This window comes from Canis lupus, chromosome 9 (assembly GCF_011100685.1).
Source record: "Canis lupus familiaris isolate Mischka breed German Shepherd chromosome 9, alternate assembly UU_Cfam_GSD_1.0, whole genome shotgun sequence".
Classification (NCBI taxonomy): domain Eukaryota; kingdom Metazoa; phylum Chordata; class Mammalia; order Carnivora; family Canidae; genus Canis; species Canis lupus.
Genome location: NC_049230.1, coordinates 42,445,570 through 42,460,154, shown reverse-complemented (window position 1 = coordinate 42,460,154; position 14,585 = coordinate 42,445,570). Strand labels below are relative to the sequence as shown.

Here is a 14,585-nt window from a genome sequence, read left to right as displayed (position 1 = left end):
TCAGATACCATTACATTTAGTTCAACATGGAGAAAACAGTTTTATTATTTTGGCTTCTTACATAAATGAACATCTTTTAGTAATATGAATTTCAATCCCACTAGTAGCTGAACAGTGTCTCCTCCTCAGAAGTCCTGAGTGCCAGCTTAGGGCTGTAGCTTCTGGGTTATGAAGACCTCTTCCCTTTTGCTTCTTACAAGGCTCTTGGTGTGTCAGTTGCCTCCTGTAATTTCTTTCTTTATTTTTTTCTGTAATTTCTTTAATGTTCAGTGTCCCCCCACCACTTTTTAATCTTTTAGTCTTCTAATACCTTTTTAACCAATTTCTTGTATTAAATTTCCCTGTTTGACATACTAGTATGGTTTCCATTTTTCTGACTGGACCCAAATGATACATATTAAATCAGTTAAAGGAAACAAAGCACTAAATTTGTTAAATACGACCAACTGACCATTTTGCAAGTGATTATTCATGAATTATCTTAAAGAAAGCTGGTTTCCTTTCCACCCATCACCTATGACTGGTTGTCCCTGTAGAATTTATTCCTGTCAAATTTATTTTGTTGATTCCTGCCTACCATCTATCAGTTCTAGGTTCAGTCATCCAATGCTTTGGTTACCCCTCCCAGATCTGTGTCATTTAAAAGTCTGTTCTAAAGGTCATCAATGACTTTATCCACGTTATTAAAATTTAGAACAGGACAGAATAGATCTCTGCAACAGTTACAATACTAGAAACCACCCATGAGTCTGGCATCAAATTATTATTCATTCATTACTTATTTAATATAGTATTACTTATATCAGTTATATATTATATCAGTTTATTTCTTCATCTTGTCCACAAGAAATCACTCATCAAGTTGCCTTCCTGAAAACGAAGCATTCCTATTATCTACTAACCTGTCTAAAAACTATACCAAACTTCTTTATAAATTCATCTTTGTGATCACTACTTCTTTTCCTAAGTGCTTGTGAAACTCCTAAATGGTCCATTCCAGTATATAAACAATACGAGAACTCTATTCTTCCATGGACTCAAAATTTGGTAAAACAAGAATTGTAATTTTTAGATGTTCAGTGGCTTAAACTGTAATTCAACTAAGAAACCTAACATTAGTGATTACTGCTTAAAAAACACCTACCCAGTGCTCATTTTGGCAACACATAACATAGATTATGAACATAACAAAGATTAGCATGGCCCCTGTCCAAAGATGACATGTAATTTGTGAAGTGTCCCATATTAAAAACAAAACAAAATCAAATCCTAACCCAAATCCACAACACTACCTAAAAAATTCACATAAACTAGGTTAAGTAAAACAGGCAGGAAACTCGGTATAGTATTATATTCAGATTGTTAAAAATATTTTTTCTGTTTAATACACCACTTCTATAACTAAATACTAGAAGACAAAAATGTCAATGAAATGAAAAAGCAAGGAAGGAAAATTTGAACCACACATTGTGAATCACACATTGTGTTTAGTTGTCAATGTCTCTTGAGTCTTCCTTTTGTTTTTCTTGAGTCTTCCTTAATGCAGAATAGTTATTTAGCATCTTTTGTCTTTCATGACATTGCCATTTTTGAAGAGTATAGGCTACTTATTTGTAGACTGCTCCTCATTTTGGGTTTGTGTGGTGTTTTCTCATGATTAGATTCAGGTTATGCATTTTTAACGGGAATAACGCATAAGTGATGCCTTCTCATTGCAACTTACTAGGAGGCACATGAATTTTCCCCATTTCTGGTGATTAACTTTGATAACTTGATGAAGTGTCGGTCACGTTACCACATTGCAAAATTACTATTTTTTCCCTTGATAACTGTGTAACTGTTCTATTCCTCATCAAACTCTGACCCATAACCTTTAGCATCCACTGATGATTCTTCCTGAGTCAACTATTACTGATGTTTGCCAAATGCTGGCTTAATTTTAACGTCTTCAAACAGCTAGTCTACACAATAAATGTTCATTTTAAAAATGAGTAAGTTGATTTAACACAAGGCCCTTCCCCCAGGCCTCATACAGCAATACTTCCTAACTTCTAACTTTTCTTTTTTTTTTTTAACTTCTAACTTCTTATTGGTCTTGACTCTACTGTAGTGAGGAGAACTGCTCTAAGATAAACCCACTCCTGGCTCAAGGTTAGTACTGAGCCTTGCAATGTTTTAAGGTAAAATTCAAAAGCAGCATTTTATTATTCATGCAAAAGCCAGTCATTCCTGTGGCTGGTAACAATATAACTCTAATGAATGTGAATGGCTGTGCAGTAATTTCACGCCATGTTGAGTTTGTTCTCTCTTAACCTGAGGTAGCAGATGCTTTAGTTCAGCACAAACAGTACCACAGAACACAGATAAGTGTGGAAGCCTGTTACACAGGAATTCTTTTATTTTCTTTGTTACTGAAAGGCTTGCTGTGCTTAGTTCCTCTGCGACAGCAATACCCTGGTTATTCCAACTGTACTTGTTAATGAAGCTCCAGCTGTAGAAATAATAAACAACATTTAGGGCAACTTGCCTCGTTTTAGAAAAAAAGGAGCCATCCCGTGATCAATGGTTCACTTACTGGTCAGTTACTTTCTCTACTAAATACTGGAAGCGCTACATAAAACAGTGCATCTGTCATTTCACCTCATTATCTTCATGAGCAATCAAGTTACACTAAAATAAATATTTACTTCGTAACTTTTAAATCAATATTTGATTCTGTAAACTATATTAAAAATACAGTTCTAAGTGTTGTAAAAAAGAACCCTTTCTTACATCTGCCTGAAGAATATCAATCCTTCTCTAATACTGAGAATACCAGTTTAACTTTTTTTAAAACAGCCAGAAGAATCCACAAGCCATTCTTCAGAGAAATATAGTCAGCCAAAAGAGTGCAAAACCAAAATAGGAACCTTTTTAGATCTGGTGTGGTTGTTTTGTTGTAGAGCTTTCTTAATCCCAGGAAACTCTGACTACTTGCCACAAATCTGCTTAAATTACAGACAAGTAGAAGGATTGGAATGAAACACGAATGAAGCTTATTGGGGATACATTCTTAGGCACTAGAACCTAATATTACAACAGCTTTAAATTATAGTATAACTTTAAGTTTAACAACTAAACAAGAATCTCCAAGAAATTATATGTTCTTCATTCATTTTACACATAGAATTTTTTCCCTACATGGTTTAGTAGTTTTTAAGTTCATGTTTCTGCTACGGGTTTTTATTCAAAGCAAATAAATAATTTATAATGAGAATGTTTCACTCGGATTGAGAAAATCAGGTTCTTCTATTCACATAAACTTATAATCAGCAATCTTCTATTTTTTTTTTTTTTGCTATACACACTACAATTACTACGTCAACTGTACCAATACAGTATGTATCTCAGTAACAGAACCTCCTAACTAGATTCTAAATATTTAGATTATTGCCTTTGCATTCATTTCTTTAAAAGTTATTTTTACTTGTATTAAGTCAGCTTGAGAAAACAACTGCAAACTATGAGGTGAAATTTCTGACAACAAACGAGTCTAAAAAAAATATTTATATATCTTATTTGTATCTTAGTCCCTGTTATATGTTCAGGGACACTATAGGTTAAAAAATAAGGAATTTATTTTTACATCTCTTTGGTCTTCCTAACCAAAATTTTAACAGGCTACAGTTTGTGTACTTTGACATAATTTAAAGAGTTGCGCATTATTCAGAGGAATAAACCTTCTAGGCTTCCTTGCCTCCACCCAAAAATGCATGAAAAAAGATTCTCATCTTTCATAGTTAGATACTTTGTTCCATCAGTTAGGGTTTTCTGATATTTGGTTTTTCTTTTATTTATCCAAATTTGGTATTTGCTGAGTTAGCTTTATACATAAGAAAGAGATCATTTTCCTTTTTTTCAAGATACTTCTACTAAACTGATACTTAAATTTGTTAATCTGATATTATAAGGAGAAAAGACCCTATATAACAGCTAAACCAAAGCAGTGAAATGGTTCATTCTTTTTCTAATATCCTAACATTCCACTATTGATCAGAAAAAGCAAAACATATACATTTAATTGAAAGAGTTACATATGAGCTTAAACATCCTCTAATTCTGTGATCAAACAAGTATAAATAACAATGATCCCGGCAGGTGAGGCATCCATGGGCCATCCATTCTGATCTGTAGTGAGATAATTAAGGGTCCTGATAAGGGAGGAGAAATAAGACACAAATTATCCAATAGCAGGTTGTCATATTCATTTTCAAATACTTGTTACCAATGGATAAGATCTAACTTTTAAGACCCCAACTCCCCATCAATAATCATAATTAAGTTAAAACATAAGTGCAAAATCCTTTTATACTAATTATTATTGACTCAAGAACACTTTTTTGTTCTTTAGACCATGAATTAATAATTAGCTCCATTCTTGCTGCAGATGCTGGGAAAGACATAGAGATTCTTACTCCTCACTGTCAAGTATCTTTGTGAGGAGTAGGACTTGCCTGCAGGAAAGTTGCCACACTGTCTTTTCAGTAGGAATTTTCTCATGTTGGAAAGTGAACATGACACAGCCTAGCCTGCCAAGTATAGGAAGTTTTCATGGCCCACTAGCCACAGTCCTCTCCTAGAAACAGATCCATGAATATTGTATGGGAAGGAGAACCACCTGCAATGAAAGACAGGTTTCTGTACAATGCCACAAAGGAAAAAAAATCAAAACTGTGCCTCCTTTTTACATTTATCAATTTGTGGCAAAAAAGTTATAAAAGATAACCAAATCAAAACTATGTCACATAAAAATGTGCTTTTAATCCCAATGATGACTTCTTAAAAGATATGTGCTTAGGAAAAGGAAAACTGAGAAATATAAAGATTTCCTTTAAAGAATGGAAATTTTTGTTGCACATTAGGTTTATAAATATAGAAGATACCAAATGAAAGAAAAGAATGGGTTTGTTTACACAGTAGGTTTATAACACATGGTTTTGATGATATCGAAAAATTACAATGAATTCAGAAATGCAAAGTTCACATCATTCGAAAAAAAATCGTTTTTAATTACGTATTATTCAATATTTTAGTGGCTAATATTTTAATAATTACTTAAAATATAAGTCCTAATATGCTGTTAAAAGCAAACTGAGCATACGAACCAACATACCAGTAAAATGTAATTTTTGAAATAAAAAGAAAAATTTGAATATGGCTTCGAATTATGGTTATAAATCAAATGTCCCTATTTTTTAGGAATGTATATATACTTAAGTTTATCCACAGGTGAAATGACATGAGATTTAAGATTTGCCTTAAAATACTTTATCAAGGATTGTTGAAACAAATGAAGCAAATGTTGATAATAATTGAATCTGGTGGTTGGTATAATGAAGTAAAACTATTAAAGAATGAAGAAACTTGTCAAAATAAAAACATTGAAATAAAAAAAATTAAAGATACTATTTATAATATAAAAAAACATCCAGTATCTGGGATTAAAGTTAACAAAAGCTAAGTAAGCAAGATTTCTACATAAAAAGACTAAAAAACATTAGCAAGAGAAATTAAAGATGTAAATGAACGGAGAGACATACCATATTCATGGACTAGAAAACTCAATAGTATAAAAATTTCAATTCTCCCCACCCAAACTGATTTATACAGATTCAGTGAAATTCCAGCCAAAACCCCCAAAAGATTTTCTTTTTGTGGATCTATACAAATCAGTTCTAAAGTCTTTATGGAAATGCAAATATGCCAAGAACTGCTGAGATACCCTTGAAGAAGGTGGGAAAAAATTGCTCTACCATATATGAAAACCTAACATAAAGCTAAAATAGTTTAGATAATGCAATTTTGGAGCAAGATCAATGAAACAGAAATATGACCCCAAAACATTCTCACATATACAGACACGTGACTAATCATAAAGGTGTCTTTGTAGACAGGTAGTCTGTGCCATACGCTATTGTCTCACAGCTTCAAACCTATCTGTCTAAACACAACTCTATAATATCGGGACTCTGCAAACCATATTTTGGTTTTGCCAACTAGCTCCATGTTAGGCTCTGCTAATACGCGGCTTTAGAGCAGACTACAAGGCCAGAGGAAAAGGGGACTTGCCCCTTCCTGTGGGCTTTCTGTCTGTCTCTTGTTTCTGTGTCACCCTAGCAATACTTCTTCACTCCCAGCAGTGGCAATGCCTTTCTATAATTGCAGCTGAACCCAGTTTATAGCTTTCCCACTTGCAGAACCAGCCTCACTGTATCCTCCACCTCAGACACCAGCACTAGTGAGTCTGTAACCTCTCCTTAGATATCTGAATTCCTGCTACATGGGGTTCTAAGTCTTAATAATTCCAACTTCTTCCATGATATTCCTCTAGCCATAGCTAGAGGTAGCTGTTACTTTCACGATACCTTAGTTTTCTATTCTTGTCTAACTACAACTTTAAACTTTACAAACAACTTTACAGCTAATTAGCATTCCCTTCTACCCCCACAACTTTTATTATTTAAAAAATATTTTATTTATTTATTTATTCATGAGTGAGAGAGAGACAGAGAGAGGCAGAGACATAGGCCGAGGGAGAAGCAGGCTCCATGCAGGGAGCCTGATGTGGGACTCAATCCTGGGTCTCCAGGATCACACCCTGGGCTGAAGGCGGCACTAAACCGCCGAGCCACCCAGGCTGCCCACCTCCGCAACTTTAAAATGTGTAGTTTCTTTCTCCTCATTGGACCCTGACAGATACAACATTCTTTTTAATGTATGGTATGGAACAACTAGATATACATAGGGTAAAACAGAATGAATCTTCACCCCTACTTCACTCCATACACAAATTCCAGGTGGATTGTAGATATTAATGTGTAAAGCAAAATTGTACAGCTTTTAGAAGATAATATGTAGTAGAATACCTTCAAGATATCAGGGCAGGGAAAGATTTCTTCAACAGTACACAAAAAGCACAAATCATAATGTAAAAAAAAATTTGACTACTTTAAAATCAAGAACATCTGTTCATTATCTGTGTATTGTTAAGAGTAAAAATGCAAGTCACTCAGAAGATGTTTGTAACACACATATAAGCAACAAAGTGTTTATCTGGACATGTGCAGAATTCATACAAATCAATTTTTAAAAAGGGTTTGAACAGGCATTTTACAAAAAAAGGATAAGCCAGACACCCACTAAACATATGAAAAGGAGCTTAACCTTATTAGTCATTTGGAAAATGAAAATTAAAACCATAATGAGAATGATTATATAACTCTCAGAATGGCTAATAATAAAAGGTGGACAATACCAAATTTTTAGTGAAGATGTGGTACAATGGCAATTCTTATAGACTGCTAGTAGGAATGTAAATTGGTAAAATCATTATGAAAAACAGATTGGCTTTATATACTAAAATGAATATATGAATACAATGTGACCCAGCAATTTGACTCCAAGTATATACCCCAAAGGAATGTGCACACCCATCACTAAACATACAAATGTGTTCGCAGCAATATTTTTAGTACCCTTAAAACGGGAAACAATCCAAACATCCATAAACAGTAGAACAGATTAACAGATTGTTGTATATTCATATAATTGAAAAACCCTACAGGGATTGAACTACTGCTACATGCAGCAACACAGATGAATCTCATACACCTAATTTCTGAACGAAAGAAATCAGTCACAAATAATGTAAGATTTCACTTCCATAATATTAAAAATATAAGCAAAGTTGAACTCTAATGTTTAGGGATGTATGCTTAGGAGACAGAAACTATTCATAAAAGAAGTACTTACCATAAAAGTTAAGGTTAGTAGTTATCTTGGAGGAAGCGATACAAGGTGGGGGTGTGTGTGCGGGAGGGCCAGAAGGGACTTCTGTGTGCTAGTGATGCTATTTCTCACTTGAATGGTAGCTATAGAGGTGTGTGTTCTTTGTGATAAATCACTGAGCTATATATCTTATTTTGTGTACATTTCTGTATTGTGTTATTATAGAACTAAAAGGACAAATTTCTCAGTTAAAATTTTGAGGATAAAAACACACATCAGGTTGAAATTTGTATAATGAGTAATTTTAAAGAGGACAATTCTTTTTATTATTTTTTTTTTGTAAAAAATACACATCCATACCAAACCAATGAATTTTGTCATATACTTCCTTGTGCCACTGATTTATTTTGTAGTGAGTATACATAATATCTTCCTTATGTTTTGGTAGAATTCCAAAGGAATTTGCTTACTTCAAAAAAAATAAACGTTTTCTTCATCATTACACAGGAATATGCTATAAGAAACATTCCACAGGAGAGTGCTGTCAGCAGAATTAAAGCAGAACTATAGTCCCACCCCTAATCTAATCACAATCTCCTAACTTCTTCCATTGTAAAGCAAAGTGCTGAAGCAGCTACAATGCTTCAGGTTTTTTTAATTAGTTAGCCTTTTAAAAATAACCAAAACCCAAAATGCTGCAAATACAAAGCAGGAGGCAGGACTTCCAGCTGTGGCAAGCTGAAGAGGTCAGCAAAACCTTTCCCCTCAAAACAACTATAAAACTGGACAAAAATGTCAAAAACAACCATTTCAGGACTCCAGAAAACAACCCAAGTCAAACAATACATTCAAAAGTGTTTATGAAAAACTGTGGAACTTTGGGTAAGAACAATGAAAGTGAGTGATGTTATTGCTTGGCTGCTCCTTACCCCCACCTAAGCACAGTCCATGCAGTAGTTGGCCATGAAAATCAGCAGCTTCACTTGCCTAAGGTTGCTGATGTGATCTGAAGGGGAGGATGCAAACCCTACACTCAGGAGCACTGACTATAAAAGCATTAAACTCAACTGGAGAAGAAAAGAGAAAGCCTACAGCTCTGCCAGTCTGAGGTTGCTATCCTAGTTGGGAAGTGGGATAGAGCAACATAAATCCAGGAATTTAACAAGGAGATTCTGGAAATGAGAGCCACAGTGGGGCTAGGTAAACTCCCATAGATTCCTGGCTAACTGGAGGCTGCTTATATACTCAGAGCTGACCTGAGAGGGCCTAAGCTCTGTACACACCCGTGGCTGACTGAGAGGCTTCCCACATGTGAAGAGAAGAACTGAGAGGCTCAGCAGAAAATAAAAGCTGGGGCATAGTTGCAAATTAGATGAGCTCCCTAACATAGAAAGGATAGAAGCCTCACTGGCTCAAGATGTTTGAGCACAACCTTTAACCAATCACTGGCTGACCACCAAGCGATACAGACACAAAGGGGAACTCCAAAAGGGCTGGGCTAAAAATTAAAATAATAATTTTTAAAAACCTGAGCAATTTGAGCAGTTGTACTGAATGGACACAGAAAGATTATGCACATTAAGTCAAGTTACTTAAATATAAGCAAACACATACAACAACAACAACATGTCAATAATGACGACCTTCAGGTGGCAGGGAGGCTGGGGAGAAATCAGATCCAGAGCTATTACATTATTAAATATGTCCAGTTTTAAACAAAAAAATTACAAGATATGTAAACAGTAAAATGTGACTCATACTCAGGGGAAGAAGCAGTCAATAGAAATAGTTTCTGGGAAAAAAAAATAATAGTTTCTGAGTGAGCCCAGATGTTGCATTCAGTAACACTTCAAAAGCAACTATTATAAATATGTTCAAAGAATTAAAGGAAATTATTTTTTAAAGAATTTTTTTTAACGGTGACAATGACAACAAATAGGATACACAATATGAAAACTAAGAAAAAAAGAAATCAAATTCTAGACTTGAAAAGTACAATCCTAGAAATGAAAAACTCTGTAGATTGGCCTAATAGTGGATATGAAATAGAATAAAAATCAGTAAACTGAAAAGCTCAATCAATAGAAATTATACAATCTCAAGAACAGGGAGGAAAGTCTGAAGAAAAATGAACAGAGCCTCAGAGAGCTATGCAAGAACTCTGAGTGTACCAGCATAACACCTAATGGGAGTACCAGAAGAAAAGGTGAGAAAGGGACAGAAAAAAGTATTTGAAGACATAACAGTTTAAAATTTCCCAAATCTGATAAAAATATACGATCCCCAATGCTCAAAAATCCCATATAAGATAGACACAGGAGTCTTGCACGTGGACATCTCAGGGTCAAAGATAGATCAAGTCAAAGAAACTCTTGAAAATAATGAGAATAAACAATAAAATTGTTGACTGATTTCCCATCAGATGCAATGGAGGTCAGGAGGCAGAAGAATGCCATATTTGCAGGGGTGGTGATAGGCAGGCAAAAACTCTATATTCAACAACAAAAAGACCCTATCCTTCAAAAATAAAGGCAAAATGAAAGCATTCCAAAATACGTAATGATGGACAGAATTTGTTGTCAGCAGATTTGCCTTAGAGGAAATAACCCCAGATGGTAACTCAAATCCACAGGAAAAAAAGAAAAATGAAAAATGGCAAATATGTGGGCAGAAGATTACATATATTTTTATTTTATTTTTATATATGTTAACTATACTGGAATTGTATATTAGTTATATTAGTTATGTGTACTATATTAGTTTCAGTGTACAATAATACAATGATTTAAAAAATTCTATACAGGGGATCCCTGGGTGGCTCAGCGGTTTGGCGCCTGCCTTTGGCCCAGGGCGCAATCCTGGAGTCCCGGGATCAAGTCCCACGTCAGGCTCCCAGGGTGGAGCCTGCTCTTCCCTCCTCCTGTGTCTCTGCCTCTATGTCTATCATAAATAAATAAATAAATAAATAAATAAATAAATAAATAAATAAATAAATAAATAAATCTTTTAAAAAAATTCTATACATTACTTAGTGCTCAGTATAATAGGAGTATTCTTTAATCCTCATCACCTATTTTACCCACCTCTCTTCAGGTAACTAGGTTATCTATAGTCGAGTATGTTTCTTGGTTTGTTTTTCTCTCCCTCCTGCCCCCCTCCTTTGCTTGTTTCTTAAATTCCACATATGAATGAAATCATATGGTATTTGTCTTTCTCCAACTGACTTATTATTTCACTTAGTATGATACTCTCTATATCTACTTGTGTTGTTGCAAATGACAAAATTTAATTTTTTATGGCTGAAAATTACATATATACACACACACACACACACACACACACACATATATGGAATACTATTTCAGCCATAAAAAAGAATTAGTCATAATATACACATACTGCATTTTCTTTATCCATTCATCTATTAATGGACACTTGGGCTGCTTTCATAATTTGGCTATTATAAATAATGTTCCTATAAACATAGGAGTGCATGTATCCCTTTTAATTAGTGCTTTTATATTTTTTTGGTAAATATCCAGCAGTGTGATTACTGAATCATAGGGTAGTTCCATTGTTAACACTTTGTGGAACCTCCATATTGCTTTCCACAGAGGCTGCATCCGTTTGTACTGCCACCATGTATATTTTAGATACTAACTAGATACTAATCCTTTACCAGAAATGTCATTTGCAAATAAATAGCTTCTCCCATTCAGGTTAGTTGTCTTTTAGTTTTGTTGTTTCCTTTGTTGTGCAGAAGCTTTTTATTTTGATGTAGTCCCAATAGTTTATCTTTGCTTTTGTTTCCCTTGCCTCAGGAGACACATCTAGAAAAGAGTTGATATGTCCAATGTCAGAGAAATTACTGGCTGTACTCTCTTCTAGGATTTTTATAGTTTCAGGTCTCACATTTAGGTCCTTACTCCACTCTGAATTTCTTTGTGTGTGGTATAGGCCAGTGGTCCAGTTCTCCCAACACCATTTGTTAGAAAAGGCTGTCTTTTTCTAATTGCATACTCTTTACTCCTTTGTCAAAGATTAATTGACCACATAAATGTGGGTTTATTTCTGGGCTTTCTCTTCTAGTCCACTGACTTATATACCTGTTTTTGTGCCAGTACCATACTGTTTTGATTACTACAGCTTTGTAGTATAACTTAAAATCTGGAATTGTGATACCTCCAGATTTGTTTTTCTTTTTCAAGATTGTTTTGGCTACTTGGGGTTTTCTGTGGTTCCATACAAATGTTAGGATTGTTCCAGTTCTATGAAAAATGTTGTTAGTATTTTGGTAGGGATTACATTAAATCTGTTGATTGCTCTGAGTAGTACCAACACTTTAGCAGTATTTGTTCTTCCAATACATCAGTATGGAATATCTTTCCACTTGTGTTCTCTTCAATATCTTTAATCAATGTTTTATAGTTTCCAGAGTACAAGTCTTTCATCTCCTTAGTTAAGTTTATTCCGAGGTATTTTATTATCTTTAAGTAAAATTGTAAGAGGGACTGCTTTCTTCATTTCTTTCTGTTGCTTTGTTATTGGTATATAAAAATGTCATAGATTTCTGTACCATGATTTTGTATCCTGCAACCTTACTGAATTCATTTATCAGTTCCATTAGTTTTTTTGGTGAAGTCTTTAGGGTTTTCTATATATAGTATCACGTCTGTAAATAGTGTAAGTTTTACTTCTTCCTTACCAATTTGGATGTCTTTTATTCCTTCCTCTTTTCTGACTGCTGTAGCTAGAACCTCCAGCACAATGTTAAATAACAGTGGTGAGAGTGGACATTGCTGTCTTGTACCTGACCTCAGAGAAAATGCATCTCATCGTGATGTTGGTGTGGGTTTTTGATATATAGCTTTTATTTTGTTGAGGTATATTCCCTCTAGTCTTACTTTGTTGAGGGTTTTTATCATGAATGGCTACTGTACTTCTGTCAAATGCTTTTTCTCTATCTACTGAAATGATCACAGTTTTTGTTGATGTGATGTATCAGTCTGATTGCGAACACTGAACCACCCTTGTATTCCAGTAATAATTCTCACTTGATGGTGATGAATGGGTTTTTTCATGTATTGTTGGATTCAGTTTGCCAATATTTTAACAATTTCTGCTTCTATGTTCATCAGGGATATTGGCTTGTAATTTTCTCTCTTTTTACAGTGTCTTTATCTGGTTTTGGTATCAGAGTAATGCTGGCTTCATAGAAAGAATGAATTAGGAAGTTTTCCTTCCTCTTTGATTTTTTGGAATAGTTAAAAAGAATAGGTATTAAGTCCTCTTTAAGTATTTGGTAGAGGGGACACCTGGGTGGTTCAATGGTTGAGTGTCTGCTTTTGGCTCGGGGCATGTTCCCGGAGTCCTGCACTGGGCTCCCCGCAGGGAGCCTGCTTCTCCCTCTGCCTATGTCTAGGCCTGTGTCTCTCATGAAGAAATTTTTTTAAAATAATAAAAAAAAAATAATAATAATAATAATAATAAAAATAAAATAAATGTTTGGTAGAATTTACCTGTAGCCCTGTAGCCCTGGACTTTTGTTTGCTGGAACTTTTTTTGCTTACTGATTCAATTTTATTGTGGGTGATCAGTCTGTACTTATTTTCTATTTCTTCCTAATTCAGTTTTGGGAGGTTATGTGTTTCTAGGAATTTATCCATTTTTTCTAGGTTGTCCAATTTGTTGGCATATAATTTTGCATAATATTTTCTTACAATCTTTTTATATTTCTGTGGTGTCACTCGTTATATTTCCCCTTTCATTTCTGATTTTGAGTCCTCACTCTCTCTCTCTCTCTCTCTTTTTTTTTTTTTTTGGATGAATCTGGCTGAAGGTTTATTGATATTGTTGATGGTTTCAAAAAACCAGCTCCCCATTTCATGGATCTGTTCTATTGGTTTTTGTTTTTGATTTTTGTTTTTTTGGGGGGTTTTTCTTAGCTTCTATTTTATTTCTGCTCTGATCTTTATTATTTCCTGCCTTCTACTGGTTTTGAGTTTTGCCTGTTGTTCTTTTTCTACTTCCCTTAGATGTAAGGTTAAGATGTTTATTTGGGATTTTTCTTGCTTCTTGAGGTGTAGGCCTGTATTTCTATAAAATTCCAAGAACAGATTTTGCTGTTTCCCAAGGACTTTTGGACTATTTTGTTTTCATTTTCATTTGTCTCCATATATTTTTTTATATTGTCTTTGATTTCTTGGTTGATCACATTCATTGTTTAGTAGCACATTATTCAACTTTCATATATTTGTGTGCTTTCCAGGTTTTTTCTTGTGGCTGATTTCTAGTTTCATAGTATGGTCAGAAAAGATATATGGTATGACTTCAGTCTTTTTTTAATTTGTTGAGATTTGTTTTGTGGCTTAATACATGATCTATTCGGGAATCCCTGGGTGGCTCAGCGGTTTAGCGCCTGCCTTTGGCCCAGGGCCTGATCCTGGAGACCCAGGATCGAGTCCCATGTCGGGCTCCTGGCATGGAGCCTGCTTCTCCCTCTGCCTGTGTCTCTGCCTCTCTCTCTCTCTCTATGTCTATCATGAATAAGTAAATAAAAAAAAACTTTTAAAAAAATGCATGATCTATTCTGGAGAATGTTCCATGTGTATTCTGCTGTTTTAGAATGAATGTTCTGAATATATCTGTTAGACCCATCTGGTTGAATGTGTCATTCAAAGCCACTGTCTCCTTGTTTATTTTCTACATGGATGATCTATCCATTGATATAAGTGGGCATTAAAGTCCCCTACTATTATCCATACTATCCATTATTTCTTTTATTTGTTATTAATTGCTTTATGTATCTGGGTGCTCCC

At 34.6% G+C, this 14,585-nt stretch overlaps 1 protein-coding gene and 1 non-coding gene across 2 annotated transcripts in view; one reads left to right on the top strand and one right to left on the bottom strand.

The window, feature by feature from the left end:
- The window catches only part of NLK (nemo like kinase), a 158,383-nt gene that overhangs the window by 68,670 nt on the left and 75,128 nt on the right, over nucleotides 1-14,585 (bottom strand). The gene's annotated exons all lie outside the window — the stretch shown is intronic.
- Nucleotides 1,148-1,250, top strand: LOC119873470. Its single transcript, XR_005365062.1, has one exon. It is a non-coding gene; the product is annotated as a U6 spliceosomal RNA (small nuclear RNA).